The 26,899-nt window shown below is 47.3% G+C and overlaps 1 pseudogene across 1 annotated transcript in view; it reads right to left on the reverse strand.

Moving 5' to 3' along the window:
- Positions 1-26,899, reverse strand: part of LOC147111748 (RPA-related protein RADX-like) — a 99,554-nt pseudogene that overhangs the window by 13,790 nt on the left and 58,865 nt on the right. The window contains exons 7-10 of the transcript XR_015079673.1: positions 21,014-21,121; positions 15,465-15,632; positions 10,152-10,309; positions 4,798-4,991 (exon numbers count right to left, since the gene is read on the reverse strand). The product of XR_015079673.1 is annotated as an RPA-related protein RADX-like (transcript). The remainder of the gene's footprint in view (positions 1-4,797; positions 4,992-10,151; positions 10,310-15,464; positions 15,633-21,013; positions 21,122-26,899) is intronic.

Below are 26,899 nucleotides of genomic sequence, written 5' to 3' on the forward strand. Positions count from 1 at the left end.
AAGCTTTGAGGGCTGGAGCAATACAGTTTTTGATCGTGTGCGTTTAAACGTGTTTTGCTTTGTAATTCTGTTTGTAAGGTGTTACAGTAAACAGTTTAAAGATAAAGTTATGGTTTGGAACGTTTTATTTCGACACGCGGCTACTCGTTGCTAAAGCCTCAAAGCTCAGTGGCTGCATGTTTTGAAATTACGAAGCGCCACTACAGGGTGAACGGGACTTGGTGCGTGTTAGGACACAGGCAGTTGCGTTTTGTATGGCATCAAGTTTACGTAGGGTAGAACGTGGGAGGCCAGACAGGAGTACGTTAGAATAGTCAAGTCTAGAGGTAATACAGGCATGGATGAGGGTTTCAGCAGCAGATGAACTGAGGCGGGGCAGAGACGAACGATGTTACGGAGGTGGAAATAGACGCTCTTAGTTATGGCGGGAATATGTGGTCGGAAGCTCATTTCAGGATCAAATATGACACCAAGGTTGTGAACAGTCTGGTTCAGCCTCAGACAGATGCTAGGGAGAGGGATGGAGTCGGTGGCTAGGGAATGAAGTTCGTGGCGAGGACCGAAGACAATGACTTCGGTCTTCCCAATATTTAATTGGAGGAAATTTCTGCTCATCCAGTACTAGATATTCGTCAAGCTGTCTGACAATTTAGGGACAGTGGAAGGGTTGAGAGAAGTGGTGGCAAGGTAGAGCTGGGTGTCATCAGCGTACTTGTGGAAACTGATGCAATGTTTTCGGATGATGTTGCCGAGGGGCAGGATGTAGATGTGAAATTGGAGGGGGCCAAGGATAGATCCTTGGGGGACACCAGAGTTAATGATGCGGGAGCGGGAAGAGAAGCCATTGCAGATGATTCTCTGGCTACAATTAGATAGATAAGAACAGAACCAGGCGAGTGCAGTCCCACCCAGCTGGACGACGGTGGAGAGGCATTGGAGGAGGATGGTGTGGTCAACCGTGTCATGGTTGCAGACATTATGCTGTACCAACTGAAAAATCTCCACCTTGCATGGTTTAAAAAAAAATCATAGGTCAATAGCTCATTCTAGTATGTCTGTTTTCATTTACTTCTTACCAATTTTCTTCCCTGCCCCTCCAAAAGAAATTAATTCCTTTAAGTACCCATTCCCCATGTGTGAATCTAAACAGTGAGTCAGCAGGCTATTTGCTTGAAGGAGCCATTACAACCAAGGCAAATCCAATAACCTGACTCCCACAGATACACACTTCCGGAAAGGTGTCACTGGATCGTGATCAGGAAGGGAACCCATGCCAATTTTAGCTCTCTAACTCAGGGGCACTGATGCCAACTGTAGCCTTTACCATTACCCCACATGATAACAGTTAATTCAGCACAGGTCACGCATTAAAACTGGCATACTATTGGTTCGAATGACTAAATTCTGCACTACCATAACCAGCTGAGCTCTGGAGGGGGTGGGGGAAGAGGGGGGGGGAAGAGGAATGAGTCATTTTTATTTTTACGGAGGAACTGCTGCCGATGACCGGAAGCTGCGCAGGAGCATACTACTCATTAATCTAGAAGCTGATATTGATGATGTTCCTGCTTTTTCTCCTCCCCCCCCCCCCCCCCCCCCCAACCAGAGCCCACTCCCTTCCTGGCACTTTTTCCTACAGTCCCGAAGACCCGCTCCCTTCCCGTTTTCCCCCCCCCTACAGTCCCGAAGACCCGCTCCCTTCCCGGTTTTTTTCCTACAGTCCCAAAGACCCGCTCTGTTCCAGGCTTTTTTTCCCTACAGTCCCGAAGACCCGCTCCGTTTCCGGCTTTTTTCCCTACTGTCGCGAAGACCTGCTCCGTTCCTGGCTTTTTTCCCCCCACAGTCTTGAAGACCCACTCCGTTCCCAGCTTTTTTTCCTTACTGTTTCGAAGACCTGCTCCGTTCCTGGCTTTTTTCCCCCCAGAGCCAGTGATTCGTGAAGAGAACAACCAAAAAAACACTTGGGCTGCGCATGCACAACTACTTCAACTTTGTTGGCAGCAGTCGATATAGCCAGGTCAATCTTTAATCAAGTAATAGTCAACAGGTACTCCCTTCTTATGTCAAATCGACATCTATAAATGCTGGATTAAATGGTGTCAGCAATGAATCACCCTCACCCTCAGACGAGATAACTGATCCAAGATACATCAGGAGTTAAAAATAAGGCAGCGACTGCTTGCCAACATTACTTGATTAAAGATTGACCTGGCTATATCGAAGATGTAAGCCAAGATAAATATTTTCTCAGTGTGTAATTAAAGAAAAAATATTTGATTGAGCAGTCATTGCATTCTAACAACTTTAGCAAAACTATTTTCAATAACTTTAGACACATGAAAATATATCCCCCTTCAAACTTTACATTTCTAGGCATCAATTGGGTGATAACATGTATATTCTGAATTATGATTAATGAATCAGTTATCACCACAATTTTATCAAAATATAATGGAGGCATTGTCGCCTGACACATTAAGTATTTGCTTAATTTTCCTTTTATTTCATTTTTTTTCTTTCCTGCCTTATTTCCCTTTTTACTTCTTCATATTTACTTTTTTGTTGGCTTGCTTTGCATCCTTTTTACTTTGTTTTTCTGTCTCTCCCACTATCTTTGCAGCTTGAGAGAGATAATTTACTGAAGATGAAGTTTGTCCATACTCCTTACTATGTGCAAACACTCTCTAATTACTTTAAGTCATTCAGCACTTTATCCTTGTTGAGCAATATGGTAACCTCTGCCTCCTTAGGGGTCCGCGAGAAGGTTTCAAGGGGTCCGCCAAAAATAAGATTCTAGCAGCTAGTATTTTTGGCAGACCCCTTGAAAGCTTCTCACGGACCTCTAGCTGACACTGCCCTCCGCCCAGCACCACCTCTTATCACTGACTGGCAGTGATGCCCTTTGCGCCCTTATTTATAGCGGGAGGTTGGAGCTGTGGGAAAACAGCTCAATGCAACCAATAAGGATTGAGGACGAGGAACGCAGAGCCCATCAGAAGTTGGGAGTATCTCAACCTGCTACAATGCAGCTCACGCAGCACCAGCTCACGCAGCCTGAGCCCGGGGTGTCCACAGCACAGACTTGCACCTGACAAGTGGACGAGAAGCCGATGCCAACCCTCCGCATCAAAATGACAACGTGGACATAGATGTGCTAGGTTGTGAATGGCTGTTCAGTGCCATTCACAACTCCTCAGATAATGCAGTCCATGCCCACATGCAACAAGACCTGGACAACGTTTAGGCTTGGGCTGATAAGTGGCAGGTAACATTCGCGCCACACAAGTGCCAGGCAATGACTATCTCCAACAATCGAGTGTCTAACCACCGCCCCTTGACATTCAATGGCATTACCATTGCCAAATCCCCCACCATCAACATCCTGGGGGTCACCATTGACCAGAAACTTAACTGGACCAGCCACATAAATACTGTGGCAACAACAGCAGGTCAGAGGCTGGGTATTCTGCAGTGAGTGTCTCACCTCCTGACTCCCAAAGCGTTTCCACCATCTACAAGGCATAAGTAAGGAGTGTGATGGAATACGCTCCACTTGCCTGGATGAGTACAGCTCCAACAACACTTGAAGCTCGACACCATCCAGGACAAAGCAGCCGCTTGATTGGCCCCCCCATCCACCACCTTCAACATTCACTCAAGGGGAGGAAGGCCTGCAGTACCACAGCGCACCGTGCCGCAGGCCTTCCTCCCCTTTTTAAAGGGGAGGGGCCTTGTGCAGCGCGATCAAGGATCGCGAGTGCCGGCAAAAGAGCCCGGCACTGAGGAGAAGTGCTGGGCTCATGGAATGCAGTCAGCACTCCGCAAGGGGGGGGGCGCTCAAGAGGCCGGGGACGGCAGCGCGGAGAGGTGCTGGCAGGCGGCCAGCAAAAAAAATGGCCGCCCCGCACCTCTCCTTTAATTAGCGCCTCTACCGCCGCAGGTAGGCCCCCTGAACCATTCGCAAATAGCGTCCGGCGTTAAAGCAGGTGGCGCAACTAAATATTGCGATCGGGGCGGTAGCGGGTTGCTGCGCACACCGATGACATCATCGGTAGCGGCGCAGCGCTAATGGCTAGCGCCGCCGTTAGCGTCCACGGGAGGTGTGGCCAGTGGCTTCCGACCCACTTAGCGCTCTCTTAAGGCGCTAACGGGTGGCGCAGCCCACTGAATTTCTAGGCCAATGACTTCAATGTTAACACCCCTCCTCTCCCACCACCCCCCCCCCACCCCTCACTCACGGTGGGCGGCAGAGGGTCGGAAGAGTTAAATATTTTAATATGGGGAACGTGTCCCCAACATGTCGTGCACGTGCCCGCCTTTTTATGCCGGCAGATCTCCTACAAAAAAAATGATGAGGTCTTGCCGTTAAGTTAGGCAGGACCTCAGAGTCCCCCGCCTTGCTGGATTCTTCAGCCGCTTTCAGCCTCCCCCGCATCCTCCCCGCAAATATCAGGGCCAATTAATTTATTTTTAGCAAAATTGTCCCTCCCTGTTTCATGAAATCACACATTTTATATTCCAGTAAATCTCCTGGTCACATCACATGAAACCATACCACAAAAATATGCAACTTCTAAAATAGTCAATGATAACACATACAGACATTATATAAAACTGATGGGAAAACCTGAAAAGAAAAGTTCAACAATGATAATATGATGTCTCGGATAAGTACTCTTCATCAGACCATTAAAAAAGATATTTCGTAGTTACTTGTGTGTACAAGTGTCTGAACTTCCCAGGCTATTAGATAGTACATATTTTCAACATCAACTGAGGGAAATAAAAATAAATCACCTTAGGTTGTAATGATCTCTTGTGAGGGGCATAACTTCTTCCTCAGACTCCAATATTTGCCTGAAACTTTGAAAGGTCTTACTGATGTTACAGAAGTAATCCTGTGTTGACGATTGGTTACCAGCCACTTTGTCTTTATATTCAGTGGATGAGTCTCTGTCTAACTCATTAGCAGCTTTTTCAGTCTGTATAGGCTGTGTGTAATTCATAAATATCAACAGTCAAAACAGGCAAAGTAGATGATCATCAATTAAGGAATTCCAATAAACAACCAGATTGGACATAATGTTCCTTAAATTAAAAAAATATAGCAACCAAATTTCCAGTAGATAAGTTGTTCCCTATTTAATAGTATTTAGTAAAAGTGTGATTTATACATCAAATTTACACGTTAAAAAAACCTGCACAGATGGCAATTTTCTGTGTCTAAGAAACATAGAAAAATAGGAGCAGGAGTAGGCCATTCAGCCCTTTGAGCCTACTCCGCCATTCAATATGATCATGGCTGATCCTCTATCTCAATACAGGAAACTTTGTGTTATCCGGTGGCTAAATGTCCGGCAAGCTCGAGCCACCAGCAAAAATCAGGAGCCGTTTTTTTTCTTTTCGTTGCTTTTTTCTCAACAGTCAAGCTCTGCAGCTAAGCAACAGCTTCAGCTAGAGACGCTTGCCGACTGTTTAGAAGCTATTGCTAAGCAACAGGGTTTGTTGATTCACACGGAGCTGAAAATCTCCGTATGTTTCAACATTAGCGCTGGAGTGTCCGGCAGTTTTGAGGGAACGGCAACAGCTCGGTCCCGTCGGTGCCAGATAGCACAAAGTTTCCTGTACCATATTCCCACTCTCTCCCCATACCCCTTGATGCCTTTTGTGCCTAAAAGTATTGTAAAGAAAAATACATAGCAATACAGTTCAGTAGACCATAGAGTATTAAGTTGAGGAACAAATAAAAACAAACCACATATTAAAATTGTAACCACGTTTATATTCATTTTAGCATGAACTTATAGCCCGTTTACTTTAAAGAAGCTATTTACTGTATATTGAGGTTCTCAATTCACCCTTCTTACACCATGCAGTGGAATTCAAAGCAATGGTAGCAACCAATTGTGAGCACGTGCAACTCAAAATGATGATTGTGCCTTTAGGATTTGTGAAAAGTAGATCATGCCTGACAAACCTAATTGAATTTTTTGAAGAGGTGACTAAAGTAGTGGACAGGGGAATGTCTATAGATGTTATTTACATAGACTTGCAGAGGCATTTGATAAAGTCCCACATAAGAAACTGTTAACTAAGGTAGAAGCCCACAGAATTGAGGGCAAATGATTGACCTGCTTAGGAAATTGGCTGAGTGGTAGGAGACAGAGAGTAGGGATAATGGGTAGGTACTCAAATTGGCAGGATGTGGCTAGTGGTGCCCCGCAGGGATCTGTGTTGGGGCCTCAACTATTCACAATATTTATTAACTTAGATAATGACATAGAAATTCATATATCCAAATTTGCTGATGACACAAAGATAGGCAGCACTGTAGGCAGTGTAGATGAAAGCATAAAATTACAAAGAGATATTGATAGATTAAGTGAATGGGCAAAACTGGCAAATGGATTTCAATGCAAGCAAATGTGAAGTCATCCACTTTGGACCGAAATAGGATAGAAGAGGGTACTTTCTAAATGGTGAAAAGCTAAAAACAGTGGAGGTCCAAAGAGACTCATGGGTCCAGGTACATAGATCATTAAAATGTCATGAACAGGTACAGAAAATAATCAAAAAGGCTAATGGAATGCTGGCTTTTATATTTAGAGGACTAGAATACAAGGGAGTAGAAGTTATGCTGCAGCTATACAAAGCCCTGGTTAGACCACACATGGAGTACTGTGAGCAGTTCTGGGCACCATACCTTAGGAAGGATATAACAACAGAAAACGCTGGAAAAACTCAGCAGGCCAGGGCAGCATCCGTGGAGAGAGAAACAGTTAACGTTTCAGGTCGATGACCTTTCGTCAGAACTGGAAAAAAGCAGCTGCTTTTTTCCAGTTCTGACGAAAGGTCATCGACCTGAAACGTTAACTCTGTTTCTCTCTCCACGGATGCTGCCCTGGCCTGCTGAACTTTTCCAGCGTTTTCTGTTGTTATTTCGGATTTCCAGCATCCGCAGTATTTTGCTATCGTATTAGGAAGGATATATTGGCCTTGGAGGGAATGCAGCGCAGGTTTAGCAGAATGATACCCGGACTTCAAGGGTTAAGTTACGAGAAGAGATTACACAAATTAGGGTTGCATTCCCTAGAATTTAGAAGGTTTAAGGGGTGATCTGATCAAAGTTTTCAAGATATTAAGGGGAACAGATAGGGTAGATAGAGAGAAACTATTTCTGCTGGTTAGGGATACTAGGACTAGGGGGCATAGTCTAAAAATTAGAGCCAGACCTTTCAGGAGTGAAATTAGTAAACACTTCTACACACAAAGGGTGGTAGAAGTTTGGAACTCTCTTCCACAAACGGCAATTGATGCTAGTTCAATTGTTAATTTTAAATCTGAGACCGATAGCTTTTTGCTAACCAAAGGCATTAAGGGATATGGGCCAAAGGCGGGTATATGGAGTTAGGTCGCAGATCAGCCATGAATGGTGGAACAGGCTCGCGGGACTGAATAGCATACTCTTGTTCCTCTAGGTTTTTGGCTGTACATTCCAATCTCAGAGGAGGGTTTGTACAAGCCACCAATGTAAAAACTCAATTCCTGACCTGTTTGACCAAAAGGAGCATACAGTACTTTAAGTGCAGCCTCTGGTGCAATCTCAAAACACTACTTGCTAAAGTGGTTCTTGGCTCCTTCAGTGGCAATAATATTGATTCATTTATATTACAGTGCTACTTCCACCACTGACTACACCTCAATAGAAACGGGGTACAAGAGGACCCACGATTAATTGGGAAGCTGTCTATCACTATGTCTATAATAACAGTACTGTGATAAACAACTTGAAAACTCATCTGTGTACAAAATATATAAAACACCTCGGAGTTATTTTAGCAGTTCTCAAAGGCTTTGAATATACTAAAAAAGGCATAACATTTGATTCTATGTAGAATAGAACGGTAGTAGAGGCATGGTAGCAATAGCTGCTGATGTGAATCTCCAATAGCAAATATCGGGGTCGATTCTGTGTGGAGCACAGATTGGGACAGGCGGGGCAGATGCCCCATCTGCCGATTAAATCAGTGGAATCCCAAACAATTTTGGTGGTCATGCTTCATTTAAATAGACCAGCTCAGTTGCTAATGTTAGTCAAACTGCTTATTAGGCAGCTCACTGTTTCAGAGGGTGGAAAATCCAGCAAGGCAGACGCTCATCAATAACAAAACAAAAATCGGCCCCATCGTGTTTAATGTGCATGTAGCTGTGTTGGTGATGCAATTGACTGTAACATGAAGGTTTGGTTTTATACAATGATGAAAATATGCAGTTAATAAAGCCTGTGTAATAAATGAGCACAGAACTGTAAGCACAAAGAAAATGCTTCATAGAGAGAGCAAATAACAAAGAGGTAGTGGGAATGTGCCAGAGAAAGATCACCGTGAATTCCTGAAAATCCAGGTTGTCATGTTCCTCTCTTTGCAGCTCACTTACACTACTCCAAGAATTTGGGCAGAAATATAGACTTATGGTAATGTAGTCTACAACCCCCACCACTATTGTTCTACAGTGGGTCAAATACTCTTGCTATTTTTTCCAAGCAGTACACCAAATGAATGGGTGAAATTTGAAATAGCAAGCCAGGTAGCAGAAGTAAAGTTTAAATCTCTTTCCCAGACTTCCTTCCCCCTCACAGAAAGCAGAACCAAACAAGTTACCTCAACCCCATGACCCACATTGCTCCAAGCGTAAACATAGTCATATCAATGCAACCTTCCCGCAAGCACTGTGCCATCATATGTGAATATATATTTGTTGAGAATTCAATAAAAAATCTGTGCATCAAACCTGCAGCAGTATAGCTGCTGAAAAAAATTAAATGTTCCCATTAGTTCCCTTCTTCCAACAATTCTCAAGGACTCTTACTTCTTTCTAGTCAGTCTTATTTACCTGGAACTGCAGGGCAGATTATACCAGTATGCTGCCAGTGCTATGCATTGATGAGTTCATAGGGTATATGCTTTTAGTCGGGTGACACAGATAGATTTAGTTATCTATTTCCTCAGAGGTGGAATGCTAAGTTGTCATCAGGCTCTTCAGTTTAAAGTCTGACCGAGAACTTATGAACCTGACATCATCAGAGACAAGGGGGGACGATTTTGCCAGCCCTGGGGAGGCGGGTAAGGAAGCGGGACTGCCGGGAAAGTGGCAGAATCTGGGGGCGGGTACCCATCCCGCCCCCAACCCACCTCCGTGCCATCTTCCCAGAAGGCGGGTACCCGACTCGTGCTGGGAGCCGCCTCCCTGAGGCGGGAAGGGGATTATTGCCAATTAACTGCCTATTAACAGATAGTTAACAGGCAGTTTTTTTGAGAATCCCTATTTTCAGCCCTGAAGTGTGGGCTTCAGGACGGCTCCGAACCACGTCAAGGTCAGCGAGGCGGGCCGTCGCTCTGCGGGGCTCGAGATGTCCAATGTGCAGGTGAGTGATGGGTGCAAGTGTGGAGAGATGAGTGTGTGAGGTGAGTGTAAAGTGTTTTAATAAGTTTTACTTACCTGCAAGCTTCAATCCTTCAGGTCTCGGGAGTCCCTCATCTCACCGGCACAGAAAGCAGAATGGCCATTAAACTGTCAAAAGCTGCAGCCTTCTGCTTTCTGCTCAGGAGAGATCTCTAAGTAAGCCGGAGTGGAAGGGCTCAACTTAGAGGACAGATTGTCAGTGTTTCACATCTTCACAGAGCCGTCAAACGCTGACACTTCATCTGTCAAAAGCTCTCGACAGATGAAACATCACTCGCTGATGTCACCTGTAACCGGCTTTCCCTTAATTGGCCTGCTAAGCGGGCTTAACAAGGTCAATCAAGGGAAATTAGCGTGAGTTGGCCACAAGTCGAGGAGGCGGGACTAAAACCCAACAAGTGGGAGTCCCGCCTCCAAAAGCTTCCCATTGAGAAAATCCAGCCCAAGTAGTCCAAAAATTCATACAACAATCTAACTATGAAGCCTTCATTATAATGAGTATGCTACTTGGTCGCATCTCATTAACTTTTTTTCTATTTTAACTGGGGAATAAAGATATGATGGAAGGCAGGTGAAAAATAGTCAGAGAGACCATAATTGATGAGCAAACTTGAATGGGGTATTCTCTCCTAAACACTTGAAAAGGCAATTGGAAAGGGGGTAAAGGGGGTTACAGATATGGTTCATACCTGAGTGCGTTTCTTGTCCATTAAACAGCCAATGGAAGTGGTGTGGGTAATATATCTGATAGCAGTAATGATTCCTTGAACAACAATATGCTTATGTTCCCTATAATGCAAACTTTCTACTTTTTCCTTGAACTCATGCAGTGATGTAAGAGTGACCTCTGTTATGTTGAAAGAAAAAATATAAAAATGCAACTCATTACTACATTTCATATGGGAAAATACATTAAAACTCAAAAAATAAAGTATCTGTACAATTTGCTAACAGAAAAACATTACATAAGCTATAATTCTAGTCTTAATTATGGCCTTTAATGCACAATGAGATTCATACCAGTGTTCAAAACTATAAATATATACACAGAGTGGCTAACCTTTTGGGTTTCAAGAGCCAGACAAAAAATATATATTTGGCAAAGAGCTGCACCTATTCAGGCCGTTTAAAATTATAGAGTCATAGGCCTAGAAATTCGGTGGGCTGCGCCACCCGTTAGCGCCTTAAGAGGGCGCTGAGTGGGTCGGAAGCCACTGGCCACGCCTCCCGCTAAATTTAGCGGGACGCTCATGGCGGCGCTAGCCGTTAGCGCTGCACTGCTACCGATGACGTCATCGGTGTGCGCAGCGCCCCGCTACCGCCCTGATCATGATATTTAGTTGCGCCCCCTGCTTTAACGCCGGACACTATTTGCGAACGGTTCAGGGGGCCTACCTGCGGTGGTAGAGACGCTAATTAAAGGAGGTGCGGGGCGGCCATTTTTTTTGCTGGCCGCCTGCCAGCACCTCTCCGCGCTGCCGTCCCCAGCCTCCTGAGCCCCCCCACCCCGCGGAGTGCCGACTGCATTCCAAGAGCCCGGCACTTCTCCTCGGTGCCGGGCTCTTTTGTCGGCACTCACAATCCTTGATCGCGCTGCACAAGGTCCCTCCCCTTTAAGAAGGGGAGGAAGGCCTGCAGTACCACAGCATGCCGTGCCGCAGCGTGTGGCGCTGCGGCACGTTGCGCAGCGATCTTCAGCTGCAGCGCCCCAAGAGGGATGCGGGGTGCCTCCAGTAGCACCGTGCTTCCCTCTGGGGCGCGGAAAGTGAATTTCCGGTGGGCGGCCGTGACTACTTCCGGGGCGCTACTTTTGGCGCCCTGGCGAGGTTGGCACCCCAAATGGGGCGCTACTGAATTTCTAGGTCATAGTGTTATACAGCACAGAAAGAGGCCCTTCGGCCCATCGTGTCTGCGACAGCCAGCAAGCCCTATCTATGCTAATCCCATTATCCAGCACTTGGTCCGTAGCCTTGTATGCTATGGCGTTTCAAGTGCTCATCTAAATGCTTCTTGACTGTTGTGAGGGCTCCAGATTCCAACCACCCTCTGAGTGAAAAAGTTTTTCCTCAAATCCCCTCTAAACCTCCTGCCCCTTACCTTGAAACTATGCCCCCTGGTTATAGGCCCCTCTACTAAGGGGAAAAGTTCATTTCGATCTACCCTATCTATGCCCCTCATAATTTTGTACACCTCAATCAGGTCCCCCCTCAGCCTTCTCTGCTCGAAGGAAAACAACACCAACCTGTCCAGTCTCTCTTCATAGCTGAAGCGCTCCAGCCCAGGTAACATCCTGGTGAATCTCCTCTGCACCCTCTCTAATGCAATCACATCCTTCCTATTGTGTGGCGACCAGAACCGCACACAGTATTCCAGCTGTGGTCTAACTAGCGTTTTGTACAGCTCCATCATAACCTCCCTGCTCTTATATTCTATGCCTCAGCTAATGAAGGCAAGTATCCCATATGCCTTCTTAACCACCTTATCTACCTGTCCTACTGCCTTCAGGGATCTATGAACATGCACACCAAGGTCCCTCTGATCCTCTGTCCTTCCTAGGGTCCTACCATTCATTGTGTATTCCCTTGCCTTGTTAGTCCTCCCAAAATGCATCACCTCACACTTTTCAGGGTTAAATTCCATTTGCCACTGATCTGCCGATCTGACCAACCCGTCTATATCGTCCTGTAGCCTGAGGTTTCCCTCCTCGCTATTTACCACTCCACCAATTTTCGTGCCATCTGCGAACTTACTGATCATACCTCCTACATTCATATCAAAATCATTAATGTACACTACAAACAGCAAGGGACCCAGCACCGATCCCTGCGGTACACCACTGGACACAGGCTTCCAGTCACAAAAACAACCATCGACCATCACCCTCTGCCTCCTGCCACTAAGCAAATTTTGGATCCAATGTGCCAAATATCCCTGGATCCCATGGGCTTACCTTCTTGACCAGTCTCCCATGCGGGACTTTGTCAAAAGCCTTGCTGAAGTCCATGTAGACTACATCAACTGCACCACCCTCATCCACACACCTAGTCACCCCCTTAAAAAATTCAATCAAATTGGTTAGACATGATCTCCCCCTGAACAAGCCATGCTGACTATCCTTGATTAATCCTTGCCTCTCCAAGTGGAAACTAATTCTGTCCCTCAGAATTTTTTCCAATAATTACCCTACCACTGATGTTAGGCTCACTGGCCTGTAATTTCCTGGTTTATCCTTACTACCCTTCTTGAATAATGGTACTACGTTAGCTGTCCTCCAGTCCTCTGGCACCTCCCCTGTGGCCAGAGAGGTTCTGAAAATCTGTGTCAGAGCCCCTGCAATCTCCTCCCTTGCCTCACACAGCAGCCTGGGATACATCTCGTCTGGGCCTGGGGATTTATCCACTTTTAAGCCCGCTAAAACCGCTAGTACCTCCTCCCTCTCAATACTAATTTGTTCAAGTATATCACAATCCCCCTGCCTGGTTTCTATGCCTACATCGTCCTTCTCCATAGTGAACACAGATGCAAAATATTCATTTAAAACCTCACCTACATCTTTCGGCTCTACACACAGATTGCCACTTTGGTCCTTAATGGGCCTTACTCTTTCCCTGGTTATCCTCTTGCCCTTAATATACTTATAAAACACCTTGGGATTTTCCTATATTTTGCCTGCCAGTGTTTTTTCATGCCCCCTCTTCGCTCTCCTAATTTCTTTAAGTACCCCCCCTGCACTTTCTATACTCCTCTAGGGCTTCCATTGTTTTTAGTCCTTTGTATCTGCCAAAAGCCTCCCTTTTTTTCCTAATCCATTCTTGTATATCCCTTGACATCCAGGGTTCCCTGGACTTGTTGGTCCCACCCTTGACCTTTACGGGAACATGTTGGCGTTGTACTCTCTCTCTCTTTCCTTTCTGAATGACTTCCACTGCTCTGATGTGGATTTTCCTACAAGTAGCTGATCCCAGTCCACTTTGGCCAGATTCTGCCTTATCATATTAAAATCGGCCTTCCCCCAATTTAGAACCTTTATTTCCGGTCCACCTTTGTCCTTTTCCATGACTACCTTAAATATCACCGAATTATGGTCACTGTCACCAAAATGCTCTCCTACTGACACTTCTACCACCTGCCCGGCTACATTCCCTAGAATTAGGTCCAGTATCGCCCCCTTTCTTGTAGGACTTTCTGCATGCTGGCTCAAAAAGCTCTCCTGGATGCACTTTGAGAATTCCGCACCCTCTAAGCCTTTCACAATCGGACTATCCCAGTTAATATTGGGGAAGTTGAAATCCCCTACTATTATTACCCTATTATTTCTACACTTCTCTGAGATTTGCGTACATATCTGTTCCTCTATCCGCCCCTGACTGGGGGCCTATAGTACACTCCCAGCAAAGTGCTTGCCCCCTTTTTGTTTTTAAGTTCGACCCATATGGCCTCATTAGAGGAACCTGCTAAGATATCATTCCTCCTTATTGCAGTAATTGACTCCTTGATTAATATTGTGACACCCCCTCCTCTTTTACACCCCCCTCTGTCTCGCCTGAAGATTCTATACCCCGGAATATTGAGCTGCCAGTCCTGCCCCTCCCTCAACCATGTCTCTGTGATAGCAACAATATCATACTCCCAACACCTTCAATTCAGCTGCCTTACTTGTAAGACTCCTTGTACTAAAATAAATGCCATCCAGCCTTGCCATACTCCCTTGTGCCGTTACATGTTTGCTCAGCCTTCCAGATTGACTTGTTTTTTCCTCTATATTTGGCTGTGTATCACCCCCTACTATAGCTCTACTCCGTATCCCATCCCCCTGCCAAGTTAGTTTAACCCCCCCCCGCCCCCAAACAGCACTAGCAAACCTCCCGCAAGGATGTTGGTCCCGTTCTGGTTCAGGTGCAACCTGTCCGACTTGTACAGGTCCCATCTTCCCCAGAAACAGACCCAGTGATCCAGGAAACTAAAGCCCTCCCTCCTGCACCAACTCTTTAGCCACACATTCAGCTGCTCTATCCTCCTATTCCTATACTCACTTGCACGTGGCACCGGGAGTAATCCAGAGATTACAACCTTTGAAGTCCTGCTTTTTAACCTGCTACCTAGCTCCCTAAATTCTTGTTGCAGGACCTCATCCCTCTTTCTACCTATGTCGTTGGTACCAATTGTGAACCACGACCTCTGACTGTTCGGCTGCAGGGCATTCTGAAGGGGGAGGGCGTTCAGTGACATCCTTGACCTTGGCATCAGGGAGGCAGCATACCATCCTGGAGTCACGTCTGCGGCTGCAGAAACGCCTGTCTGCACCCCTCACTATTGAGTCTCCTACCACTGTTGCCCTCCTTCAGAGATTCCTTTTCAGAGGTCCTGATCCCAAAACTGATGCCATTCCTGTTCCTGTGCCCTTTAAAATGTAACCTTCTGCTTTCTAACTGGAGCATGCATGAGTGTGGATGACAGAATCGCACTTAATGAAATCCTGGCCAAACAACCATATGCAGATGCTAAAGAATCACATGCAGCTCGCAAGCTGTTCGTTGGCCACAAGTGATAATAGTCTATGATCTTCACAAAGGTCTTATTATTCCTCTTTGAGACCAGGCAATTAAAAAAAAAATTATACACAGTACTTTGGTCCTAAACTGCCAATCAACTCTCATCATGGAACTGATAAATCCAAATCACAGTGCATCTTCCAAAGCATTAGGCTTTTGCAAAGAAAATAAACCATTAAAATCAGAAACATAAAAGCTGCTGTGAGTTAAATATTTACAAAATGAACTCTCACTTTTGATTGGAATATGTTGTAATATATTTATAAAATGGAAGCATTGACAAAGTGCCAAAAGTACACTTTATATGACACTGAGATTTACAGCACAACATGCTGCTCAAGAATGTTCAGATAAAAACATCTATGTGCAATACATAAAAAAAAAGAGTAAATGCTTTGCTTCTCCGGAAACAATGAACTCTATTATACAGCATCATCTTTCAAACTATACCTTTCATATTTTGACTGTAGACCTGGAAGCTTGATGGCAAGGGAGGAAAGGAATAATATCCTCCAACCAGAGACTTTTTCAGAAAATCTCTTTCATGTTGTGATTTTGCCCACTGAATAAATCTTTTGACTACAGTATCAGTTGTGTATGGTCTTCCCTTGTGATAACCTGCATCCAATATGTTTTACAAATTAGTTAAAGTATTTGCAACTGAAAAATCTTACTATCATATATGACCTTAAAAAAGTAATTCAATGGTTTGTTTTAATTTGCTTATTAGTCTGAAGCTACAATTGAAACATTTGGGCCTAGAAATTCAGTATAGCCACGTTTGGGGCGCTACAGCCGGGCGTTCGCTAAATTTTGCGCCCGGCGCAACTTAGCGCCACCTTCGCCGATATTCAGTTGCATCGCCCCAAGAAGTTGCTGCTGCGCTAAAGCACGTGATGCACGACTATCATAAGGCGCTAAGCCGGCGAGCCGGGGCACTACCACCGAGGGCAAGCGCAGCGCAGGTGCGGCGAGTTGCTGATTGAAGGCAGACACGCTGGCGCCGGTCAGCTCTTAAAGGGGGAGGGTGGATTTGTTTGGCTGCCACGCCTTGCACACTGCAGCCCTGAATCAAGGCCTGAACATAGCTGCTTCAACAGGTCAACGCTCACGACTATGGAGAAGGCCAGGGAGCGAGCGCAGCGCTTCAGCGAGGGTGCCCTGAAGGTACTGGTTGGCGCAGTGGAGCGCAGGCACCTTGTCCTTTTCCCTGATAGTGGCAGGAGGCCGCTGCCCAACGTGTATCGAAAAGCCTGGAGGGAGGTGGCAAACAGGGTGACCTCCAACAGCGTGGTTGGCAGGACTCCTGTGCAATGCAGAAAAAAGTTCAACGACCTCACTCGGGTTGTCAGGGTGAGTACCCTTTCCAGTATCCTCCTCATCCCTGCATGTGCACCTCACTTTATGGCCAAAGGGACCTGAAAGCCCTAATGCCCAGCCTCATCCAGCAGCTATGGGACTGTCATGAAAATCACTTGCACATTCAGGACTTTACACTGTCAGGGCTATTCCACCATGGGAGGCAGTGCAGGCAAGATGAGGGCTTCACACTGTCAGGGCTATTCCACCATGGGAGGCAGCGCAGGCAAGGTCAGGGCTTGACACTGTCAGGGCTATTCCACCATGGGAGGCAGCGCAGGCAAGGTCAGGGCTTGACACTGTCAGGGCTATTCCACCATGGGAGGCAGTGCAGGCAAGATCAGGGCTTCACACTGTACTTAGAGACCGTCCTTTCTCTTGCAGGGCAAGCTGGCCCACAACCGAAGGCAGCAGCGACAGACCGGGGGAGACCATCCTGACCTCAAACAGCTCAGCGACCTGGAGCAGCCTGTGGAGCGCATTATGGCAGGCCGGCTGATTCGCCCCGTCGCCAGTGGAGATGCCGACCCTGTTCTGGGCCCCAATGGTAAGTGCATCACCTTTTTGACCTCTCTCTTTCCACTTGCACCTCACACCAGCATCCTTTGCCACTATCGAACCAATGCAGTGCATAGCAGCACTCATGCCTCCCTCGCTGCCGCCCTGTCCTCACTCTAAAGCAACTCTTGTGTCTCCCTGCTTTCAGATGGTGAATCGCCAGGTGAGGAGGCAGGCCCTCAAGCTGGCACTGTGTCTGATTCAGAAATCGAGGAGGAGGAAGAGGAAGCCGGCCCATCAGTGACACCCTCAGCCGAGGCAGCCCATGGCCATGATGGGGACACGTCTTCCCTGGAGGGGAGCAGGGGGGAAGGGTCTGAGGAGAGTGAAGCTCCAGGGCCCAGCGGGCTGCAGCAACGCGGAAGGGGTGGGGAAGCTCGGCGGCCTTCTCCCCGGAGGGTGAGTGCGGCCTCCAGTCCTGCTACAGTGAGCGCAGAGGAGGTGCGGCTCCTTGCTGAAATGGGCGCCCAGGCTGAACGCAGGCACACTGAGCTCATGGCTGCAGTGGCAAGGATGCCTGACTCCATAGAGTCACTGGCAAGGAGTGTACAGGAATTTGGGGCAGCACAGGCCAGGAGTCTGCAGGATTTCGCGGCAGCACAGGCTAGGAGTCAGCAGGACTTCGCTGCATCACAGGCGGCTTCCAACCAAGTGCTCAGTCGTGCCGTGCATTCACTGACTGGTGTGATGCAGACACAGACCAGGGCCACACGGGCATTAACTGCTGCCACCCTCGCTGGTTCGGTCAGGCATCGCCGGGGCACTCGCCGCGCCGCAGCAGCCCAGCAGTCTGTGCTTCAGCAGATTGCTGCGCATGCTGCAGTGCTGGCACGTGCGAGTGCCAGTGTATCAGCCGACCAGGGAGTGCCTGTGCTGTGTCAGGTTGGCAGCATTCCTGCAGCCAACACTGTCACTCCTCCACTGCAGCTGCCACCACCCGTAGGACAGACTGCTGCCGCCCAAGCAGAGTTGGTGCAGTCAGCAGCCGGCCCCTCCAGGCCCAGAGCTGGTCCAGGCCGACCCCCAAGGGCATCTGCCGTCTCACCATCTGACCCTCAGCAGCCTTCCCCCAGCCTTGCTGCAGCCACTGGGGTCCCATTGAGGAGGAGCTGCAGGGCGGGAAGGGGCCACTTGCGGAAGCGAAACGGATCACCCTCGCAGGGGAAAAAGTAGGTGTGGCCAAATGATTTTTTTATATATGAGGCCGAGAGGTTTTTTTTTTATATATGAAGGCCGAGACTACTGTGTTCTTTTATATATGAAGGCCGAGACTGCTGTGTTCTTTTATATATGAAGGCCGAGACTGCTGTGTTCTTTTATATATGAAGGCCTAGACTGTTGTGTTCTTTTATATATGAAGGCCGAGACTGTTGTGTTTGTTTTTTATGAAGGCCGAGGATCATGGTCATTTTTGTTTAACTGCTTTTTGCATTTTCTGAAGGTTGTGAGAGCCAGTTATGTCTCTGACTGTTTTTTGGGGGGTTTCTCTGAATTAGTTTGTCATGCGGGAAGGGCACAGAGTTTGCACAGTAAAACATTTTCTTTACTCGCATTGTCCATGTTTGCTTTTGGAAGTATTTGTTGCCTTGACCGGCTGAGGGCTTGCGGAGCGGCTACATTCATCTTCTTTCATTGGCACAAGCCATTCCCTGAGAGGCGGCCTAGAACCGAGTTGCAATAAGCCGCCGACGGACGGCCCTTGCACTTTGTGCCTCCCTCCCGTGTTGGTGCTCCTCCTCCTCCTCCTCTGGTGGTCCTCCAATGTCTGCTGGCAGTGGCCGAGTCCTGCGGATAACCAGGTTGTGCAGCATGCAGCACACTACAACGAAATGGGAGACTCACTCAGGCGAGTACTGCAGGGCTCCCCCGGAACGATCCAGACAGCGGAACCATTGCTGGAGCACGCCGATTGTGTGCTCAATGATGTTCCTGGTTGCTTGATGGCTGTCATTGTATCGCTCTTCAGCAGGGGTGCTGGGCGCACGGAGCGGGGTCATCAGCCAGGTGCACAAAGGATAGCCTTTGTCCCCGAGAAGCCATCCTCGTGGGTGAGCCTGGGCTTCGAAAATGTCTGCCACAGAAGTCTGGCGCAGGATGAAGGCATCGTGGCTGCTGCCTGGAAAGCGGGCATTGACAGCTAGTATGAGCTGCCTGTGGTCACACACCAACTGCACGTTGAGCAAATGGTATCCCTTCCGGTTGCGGTAATCCTCGGCATTCTGTAGAGGTGCCCACAAAGCCACATGCATGCAGTCAATGGCGCCCTGCACCATGGGGAAGCCCGCTAATGCTGCAAATCCTATTGCACGCTCTTGCTGCTTGTCCAGGGTCATGGGGAAGGAGATGAACTGACATCTCCTTCTGAAAAGGGCATTGGTCATCTGGCGGATGCAGCAATGTACCGCAAACTGGGATATGTTGGCAATGTCCCCAGTAGCGGATTGGAAGGAGCCGGTGGCATAGAAGTTGAGAGCCACCGTCACCTTCACTGCCACCGACAGAGACGTCCTGCTCCTCAGCTGTGGCTGCAGATCTCTGCGAAGCAGGTGGCAGATCTCAGTGACCACCTCCCTTCTGAATCGCAGCCTCCGAACACACTGCTCCTCAGACATGTTCAGATATGAGAACTGCTGGCGGTATACCCTGGGTGGGTAAGGCCTCCTGTGCCGATGCCTGTTGGCCCTTCTCCGTCTGGCCATGACTGGCACTCTCTCACGGTGTCTCTGAGCCCTTTGAATGCAATGCAGTAAGCCAACGTTTCCACCCATTGCAGCCCCCATTATATGTTTCGAATCAAGGCTATGGCACTGAAAGTTAAATCCAAGTGCAAAGCTCTGGCCTGAAGCCAGAAGTACCTGTGCGAGTGTTGAGTCAAACCAGAAAGCTCTCTCCCTTTGTCTCTCTCCAAATATCTGTCTCTCACAAAGAAGGAGTGGAACAAAATGGCTGCCACTTATACTGCAGGAGTCCCCTTTAATTAGCGCCCCCCGCAGCGACTGGGAACCGTCCCCCTCTACCAGTCGCTGGGGGCGCCAGGCGCACATAAGGGCGGCGCCACTGAAGTTCCGGTTTGGGGTGCACCAAGGGCGTTGCACCATGAAATGACGTCAGGATCTGCGCGTGCAGCTGAGCGGGCGCTGCGGTTTTGTGCCGCCACTAAATCTTAAGTGAAGTTCGCGAGAGGCGCAGATCGCGCCACGCCCGGGCGCTAGCCGCTTAGCGCCCCACTTCTCCTCCTCCTAAGGCGCTAACAACTGAATTTCTAGGCCTTGATTTTTAAACAAATAAAAATTATGTTGGAGATTTGTAACTCACACCAGGCATAACACCGGTGTTGTGGATCATCTGATTAAAATAGAAACCACCTGATTATCATTTCCACTGATTGAAAATCAATGGTTTCCATAATGGATGGTTGATCCGCAATGCTAATTTTACGCCTGGGCAAGTTGAAAATCTACCCCCATATCTCCAAAACATCAGTTTATCTTAACCATCCCTAAGTGAACACATTCCAGGGACACTTATTATTCCCATATATAAATGTACCATTTTCTTTCACAAAATAACAAAACATAAATTGAAACAGAACCCTTCAAAATTAGTATATACTAGCAGAAAAGAAAACATCTCCAAGTTACATAGCTGATTTTATAGTGGAAACAATGCATAGAAAATCCTGAACGGCAATTTTCCGCAACAATTTGTATTATTTAATGCAAAACTCACATAGCAGTTATAGAACGACTAGAAATTTGAAAAGGCAGCGCGGGAATTCCTACATAAAATGTTAAACAGTCTATACTTGAAAAATGATACATTGCAAGGTTATAATGATAGATGCACAATTATTTTGTGAAATACGTTTCAGAAACATTATTGTTGGCACCTCTGATGAGATAACTCCCTTAAACCTTCGAATGCAAATACTTTGGTGACAGGCATCTAAAGTATTCTCATTATAAAGGTATATCTGCCTAACCACACTTATTAAGCACATATTTTACTGTAAAGTACTATCAATCCATAAATACAATCAAATTTAGCAATATGAAACACAGATTTGTTTGGCTACTGTTTACCTGTGATATAAATCTGAGTCTCATTGGATGAAGTCAAATATGTGACACTGCATCCATTATGGAAGTTGTTCCTGACGATCCTCATTTGAGTACACACCAAGAAGGTCACTAAAACAGTCCCAAAAAGAAGTAATCAATTGCTTTAAACCTTAGTGTAGTGTATGTACTTTGCAGAAGGAACTATATTCTGCAGCCCCTGTATACTATAGTACCAGTAGTGACCACCCCTGTATATAAGCTTGCGTAGTAACATTTGCATAGCAGTTCCAGGTTGCCTCCATTCAGTAAAGACCTGTTATAACCAACTCCTGCAGTCGGTGTCTCAATTATACACGGACATAATACTGGCGACGAGCAGATACGAACTTACCTACAGTCTGCACCACCTCATGGGGATCCATCCCTGAAGCGAAGTTATCAGAGGTCGAGGCCAGAAGGAAGAAAGAAACAGAAGAAACGGGCATCGACCATGGGCATCCGCCTCTGAGTCAGCGGAGTTGAAGAATTGCAGGAGAGGCTGTCGAGAGCGGGGCTTGGTTATCCTGTCGATGGTGCTTCAGCTAATCGGGTTGGTGGCAGGTAGTACACTGATCCTTCCTGGGCTGCGGCGGCCTAGAGCGCGAGCGGGTGGCTTTGCAACGGGGCCGAGCAGCGTTGTTGGGAAGAGGAGAGAGAGAGGGTGGAGCACACAGGGCGCGGCCGGTGCTACGAAGCCGGGCAGCGCACAGACCCGAGAAGAGGGAGGCAAGAGTCCGCAGGGTTGTTCCGACGACGGGGAAATAATAAAAATTAAATGCGCAGAAAGCCGCGAGGAGCTGCAGTTTGCCACGGGAACTGCGGAGAGCGGCGTTAGCAGCAGCGCGGGGGGAAGTGCGCGAAGACCATAGGGCGTCGCCATCAAGGCATAAAACGCCAGCAACAGCGTCATCTTAATCCAGCGGGGAAGAAGGCAAAGCACGGGGGGCGCCATTTTGTTAAATCGGGGAAGAAGGCAAAGCGCGGGAGGCGCCATCTTAGATTTCCAAGATGCCGAAGACTGGCAATATCACTGCCTTCGATAATGCAATAGAAGACTGGACCACGTATGTGGAAAGAGTGGAGGTATATTGCGAGGCAAACGAAGTAGCCGATGAGAAAAAGGCATCGGTACTGCTAAACTTAATGGGCGCAAGAACGTACGGCCTATTGCGGGACCTGATTACTCCAGCCAAACCGAAGGCGAAGAGTTTTAACGAAATTGTTGCTATCCTACAGGAACACCTAAATCCTACACCGCTGCTGATAGCAGAAAGATTTAAATTCCACAGGAGAAATCAGCATAACGATGAGAGCAATGCTGATTACCTTACGGAACTACGCAAGCTATCAAAGCACTGCCAGTTCAGCGCAGGACTGGCAGATACCTTACGGGACAAATTTGTCTGTGGACTCCTGAGTGAAGGAACCCAGAAGAGGTTACTGTCAGAGAAAGAGCTGACGCCAGATAAGGCTTTCAGCGTGGCAGTATCGTACAAAGCAGCAGCAAGGGGAGCTGCGGAAATACAGCAAAAGCCACAGGAATACGGCACCCACGAAATGACACGGGAATTTGCAAAATGTTATCGCTGCGGCAGAACAAACCATGACCAGAAGGACTGCTGGTCCAAGGACAAAATATGCAGGCAATGCGGAAAGATGGGACACATTGCACGAGTTTGCAGGTCTGGGAAGAAGACCAACGACAACAAAAAGGCTACTAAGGAACCGTACAGGAAAGTACAAAAGATGACGGACAGTAGTTCCAAAGACCAGATGAGCAATAGTGAATCCGGGAACAAGAGACTAAGCTGTCTCAAACTTCACAACGTAATCGCAAAAGAGGATCACCGAACCATTGTCACCCACACGATAGCAGGGTCCTAAGTCAAAATGGAATTGGATACAGGATCAGCTCTAACCGCCATGAATCGACGAGACTACGAGTGGCTATTCTCACACATACCCTTGAAAGAGACATCCATTGTCTTGAAGACGTATACGGGGCAAAAAGTATACCCCAGAGGAAAAATAAGGGTGCCTGTCGAATACAACGGCAAGGAAAGACAGAAATTGTATCTGTACATACTGCAAGATGGTGGACCACCGTTATTGGGACGTGAATGGATCAGAAAGATAAGTTTAGACTGGCACTCCATTCAGGCACTGACGGTGGCTGGTAAAAAGGATGACAACGTCACTCCTGGACGATTGTCAACAATCTTAGCTAACGCCAAAGAGGTATTTCAACAAGAACTGGGAACTCTTAAAGGCGTAACCGCCTCGATAAAAATAGAAGAGAATGCAATTCCCAAGTTTTTCAAAGCAAGACCGGTACCATATGCAATTCGCCCAGCCGTCGAGGCAGAGCTGGAGAATCTGGAGAATGCAGGCGTGTTATCTAAGGTAGACTGGAGCGAGTGGGCGACACCCATCGTGCCTGTCATGAAGAAAACGTTAAACAATAAGTCTGAGAAGCCAAGGAAGGTTCGCATCTGTGGGGACTTCAAGGTGACGGTGAACCCAGTCCTTCACACAGTACAATATCCTCTTCCAAGGATAGAAGATATCTTCGCCTCACTATCTGGAGGGAAGCGTTTTTAAAAAATTGACCTAGCACAAGCATATTTGCAGATGGAGGTTGAAGAATCCTCTAGGAAGTATCTCATGATAAACACTCACAAAGGTCTTTACCAGTATAATCGACTGGTACTCGGAGTAGCATCAGCTCCGGCGATATGGCAAAGAGCGATGGAACAAGTCCTGCAAGGGATTCCGGGGACTCAGTGTTATTTGGACGACATCCTAGTGACAGGTGAAGATGACAGTGAACACCTTGCCAACCTAGAGCAGGTGCTCACTAGACTACGTGAACATGGGCTACGGGCCAATCGCCCCAAGTGCGAGTTTTTTAAGAAACAGATATCGTATTGTGGCCATGTGATTGATGAAGAGGGGTTACATAAGTCTCCTGACAAAATTGAAGCGGTAGTTAAGGCTCCAGCGCCTGAAAATGTGTCGCAACTGAGGTCATACCTCGGATTGGTGAATTACTACCATAAGTTTTTGCCGAATTTGTCCACAATTCTGCACCCACTGAACGCCCTACTACAAACGGGAGTAGCATGGAAATGGAGCGATGAATGTAAGCGGGCCTTTCAGAAGAGTAAGGACCTAATCACTTCAAGAGAAGTATTGGCTCACTACAACCCATCACTACCGATAAGACTGGCGTGTGATGCGTCTCCCTACGGCATTGGGGCGGTACTGTCACATAAATTCCTTGATGGTTCAGAGAGGCCGATAGCTTTTGCGTCACGCTCGTTAACTTCAGCCGAGCGTAACTACGCCCAGATTGACAGAGAGGTCCTCAGCCTGGTGTGGGGGGTGAAGAAGTTCAATCACTACCTGCACGGTCAGAAATTTACTCTACTTACTGATCATCAACCTCTTGTCTCCATTTTCAACCCTCAGAAGGGCGTACCGATAATGACAGCACAACGGCTACAGAGGTGGTCCCTTTTCCTAGGGGCACACCAATATGACATCGAGTACAAAGGAACTAAACAGCATGGGAATGCTGATGGATTGTTGCGCCTACCGTTGCCGACGGTGGAAGAAGAACTTGCAGTGGATCCAGTGGAGATATTCCACTCGACCATAGTCGAATGTCTCCCTGTGACGAATGCAAACAAAGAAAAGGAAACACGAAATGACCCGACACTCTCCTGGGTCTATGATTTAACGGTGAAGGGATGGCCAGCACATGGCGAACCACTGCTGCCAGCATTCTTGCCGAGAAGAGAACAGCTGTCAGTGTGCAGAGGAACCTTGATGTGTGGATCCAGAGTAGTAATTCCACCCAAATTGAAGGATAGAGTGCTCAATGAGCTTCATGAGAGTCATCTGGGAGGGGTAAAAATGAAGAACTTAGCCAGAGCGTTTGTGTGGTGGCCGGGAATCGATAGAGAAATCGAAGAGATGACCAAGAGCTGTACAGGATGCCAGAAGGTCCAAAACGCCCCACCACAAGCCCCTCTACATCCATGGGCGTGGCCCTCATCTCCATGGCAAAGGGTGCACATTGATTTTGCTGGTCCATTTATGGACTCGATGTTTTTAATTGCGGTGGATGCACATTCAAAGTGGCCAGAGGTAATAAAAATGTCCTCAACCACCACAGAAAAAACTATCACAGTCTTACGAACCATATTCGCCAGGAATGGGCTGCCTGAACAGATTTGCTCCGACAATGGACCACAGTTTGTGTCTGAAGAGTTCCGGAGGTTCTTAAAGAACAATGGTGTTAAGCATTACACATCCGCCCCATATCATCCGGCCACTAATGGATTGGCCGAGAGGTTCGTTCAAACATTCAAGAAGGCTATCAAGGCAGCACGGTGGCATAGGTGGCAGCACGGTGGCATAGTGGTTAGCACTGTTGCCTCACAGCGCCAGGGACCCGGGTTCGAATCCAGCCTCGGGTAACGGTCTGTGTGGAGTTTGCACATTCTCCCCGTGTTTGCGTGGGTTTCCTCCGGGTGCTCCGGTTTCCTCCCACAGTCCAAAGATGTGCGGGTTAGGATGATTGGCTATGATATATTGACCCTTAGTGTTAGAGGGATTAAATACGTGGAGTTACGGGGATAGGGTGGGATATGTGTTGGTGTAGGGGTTACGGGGATCGGGTGGGATATGTGTCGGTGCAGGCTCGATGGGCCGAAATGGCCTCTATCTGCACTGTTGTGATTCTGTGAAGGCAATGTGTAATGAAGATATACCCCTACAGCACAAGGTGGATAACTTCTTCTTTGCCTACCGGAATGCGACACATGCGGTTACCAACCAAACTCCAGCCATGATGTTCTTCAATCGAAGACTACAATGCCACTTGGATTTGGTTAAGCCAAACATCAGAAGAGATGTGGAGAACAGGCAGTTTCAGAATATGAATGAAAGGCCGACCAGGAGTTTTAAGATAGGTCAACCAGTTTTGGCCCGGGACTACCGCACAGAGAAATGGCAGCCAGGAACGATCTGCACACGGCAAGGACCTCTAATGTATACCGTGGACGTTGGAGAGAGCATTGTAAGACGCCATGCTGACCAGATTCTAGAGTCACTGGGAAACGTCAACTCCACACCACGATCTGATACACCTGGTAATGAAATCGACATACCAATTGCAGCTACCGCAGAACCGGTAATATTGGAAGCAGATGAACCAAACAACGACGTTGATCCCGACTCAACGTTGCCAGAAGAACCTGATACCCCAAAGAGGCGTTATCCAGACAGAATCAGGAAGCCTCCTCAAAGACTGAACTTATAATTGCTTAACTTCAACTAATGTATCTAGCAACTGTAATTGTAAATATGTTATTTCATTGCTAATTGAATGTTATGTACTGTTTAGCTAAAAGGGGAGGAATTGTAGTGTATGTACTTTGCAGAAGGAACTATATTCTGCAGCCCCTGTATACTGCAGTACCAGTAGTGACCACCCCTGTATATAAGCCTGTGTAGTAACATTTGCATAGTAGTTCCAGGTTGCCTCCATTCAGTAAAGACCTGTTATAACCAACTCCTGCAGTCCGTGTCTCAATTATACACGGACAGAATACTTAGGTCTATTGTAGAACATACATTCAAGAAACTTCAATCCCCAAACCAAATTATAAGAAACAATTTCACAACACCTCAAGTCGAGTCACAAACTATCAGATTATTTCAGTTTGAATGATGTATATACAGATTACTTCAGACTGCTGTTGGGCATTATTACATTCTCTTCTTTTGAATTGCTTTATTATTGCACAAATGCTCTAGTGCAACAACACATTGAGGAGTTCGTAAATGTACTAGCCTGGA

Source organism: Somniosus microcephalus, chromosome 10 (assembly GCF_052327205.1).
Source record: "Somniosus microcephalus isolate GS21.2 chromosome 10, FLI_Smic_1.0, whole genome shotgun sequence".
Classification (NCBI taxonomy): Eukaryota; Metazoa; Chordata; class Chondrichthyes; order Squaliformes; family Somniosidae; genus Somniosus; species Somniosus microcephalus.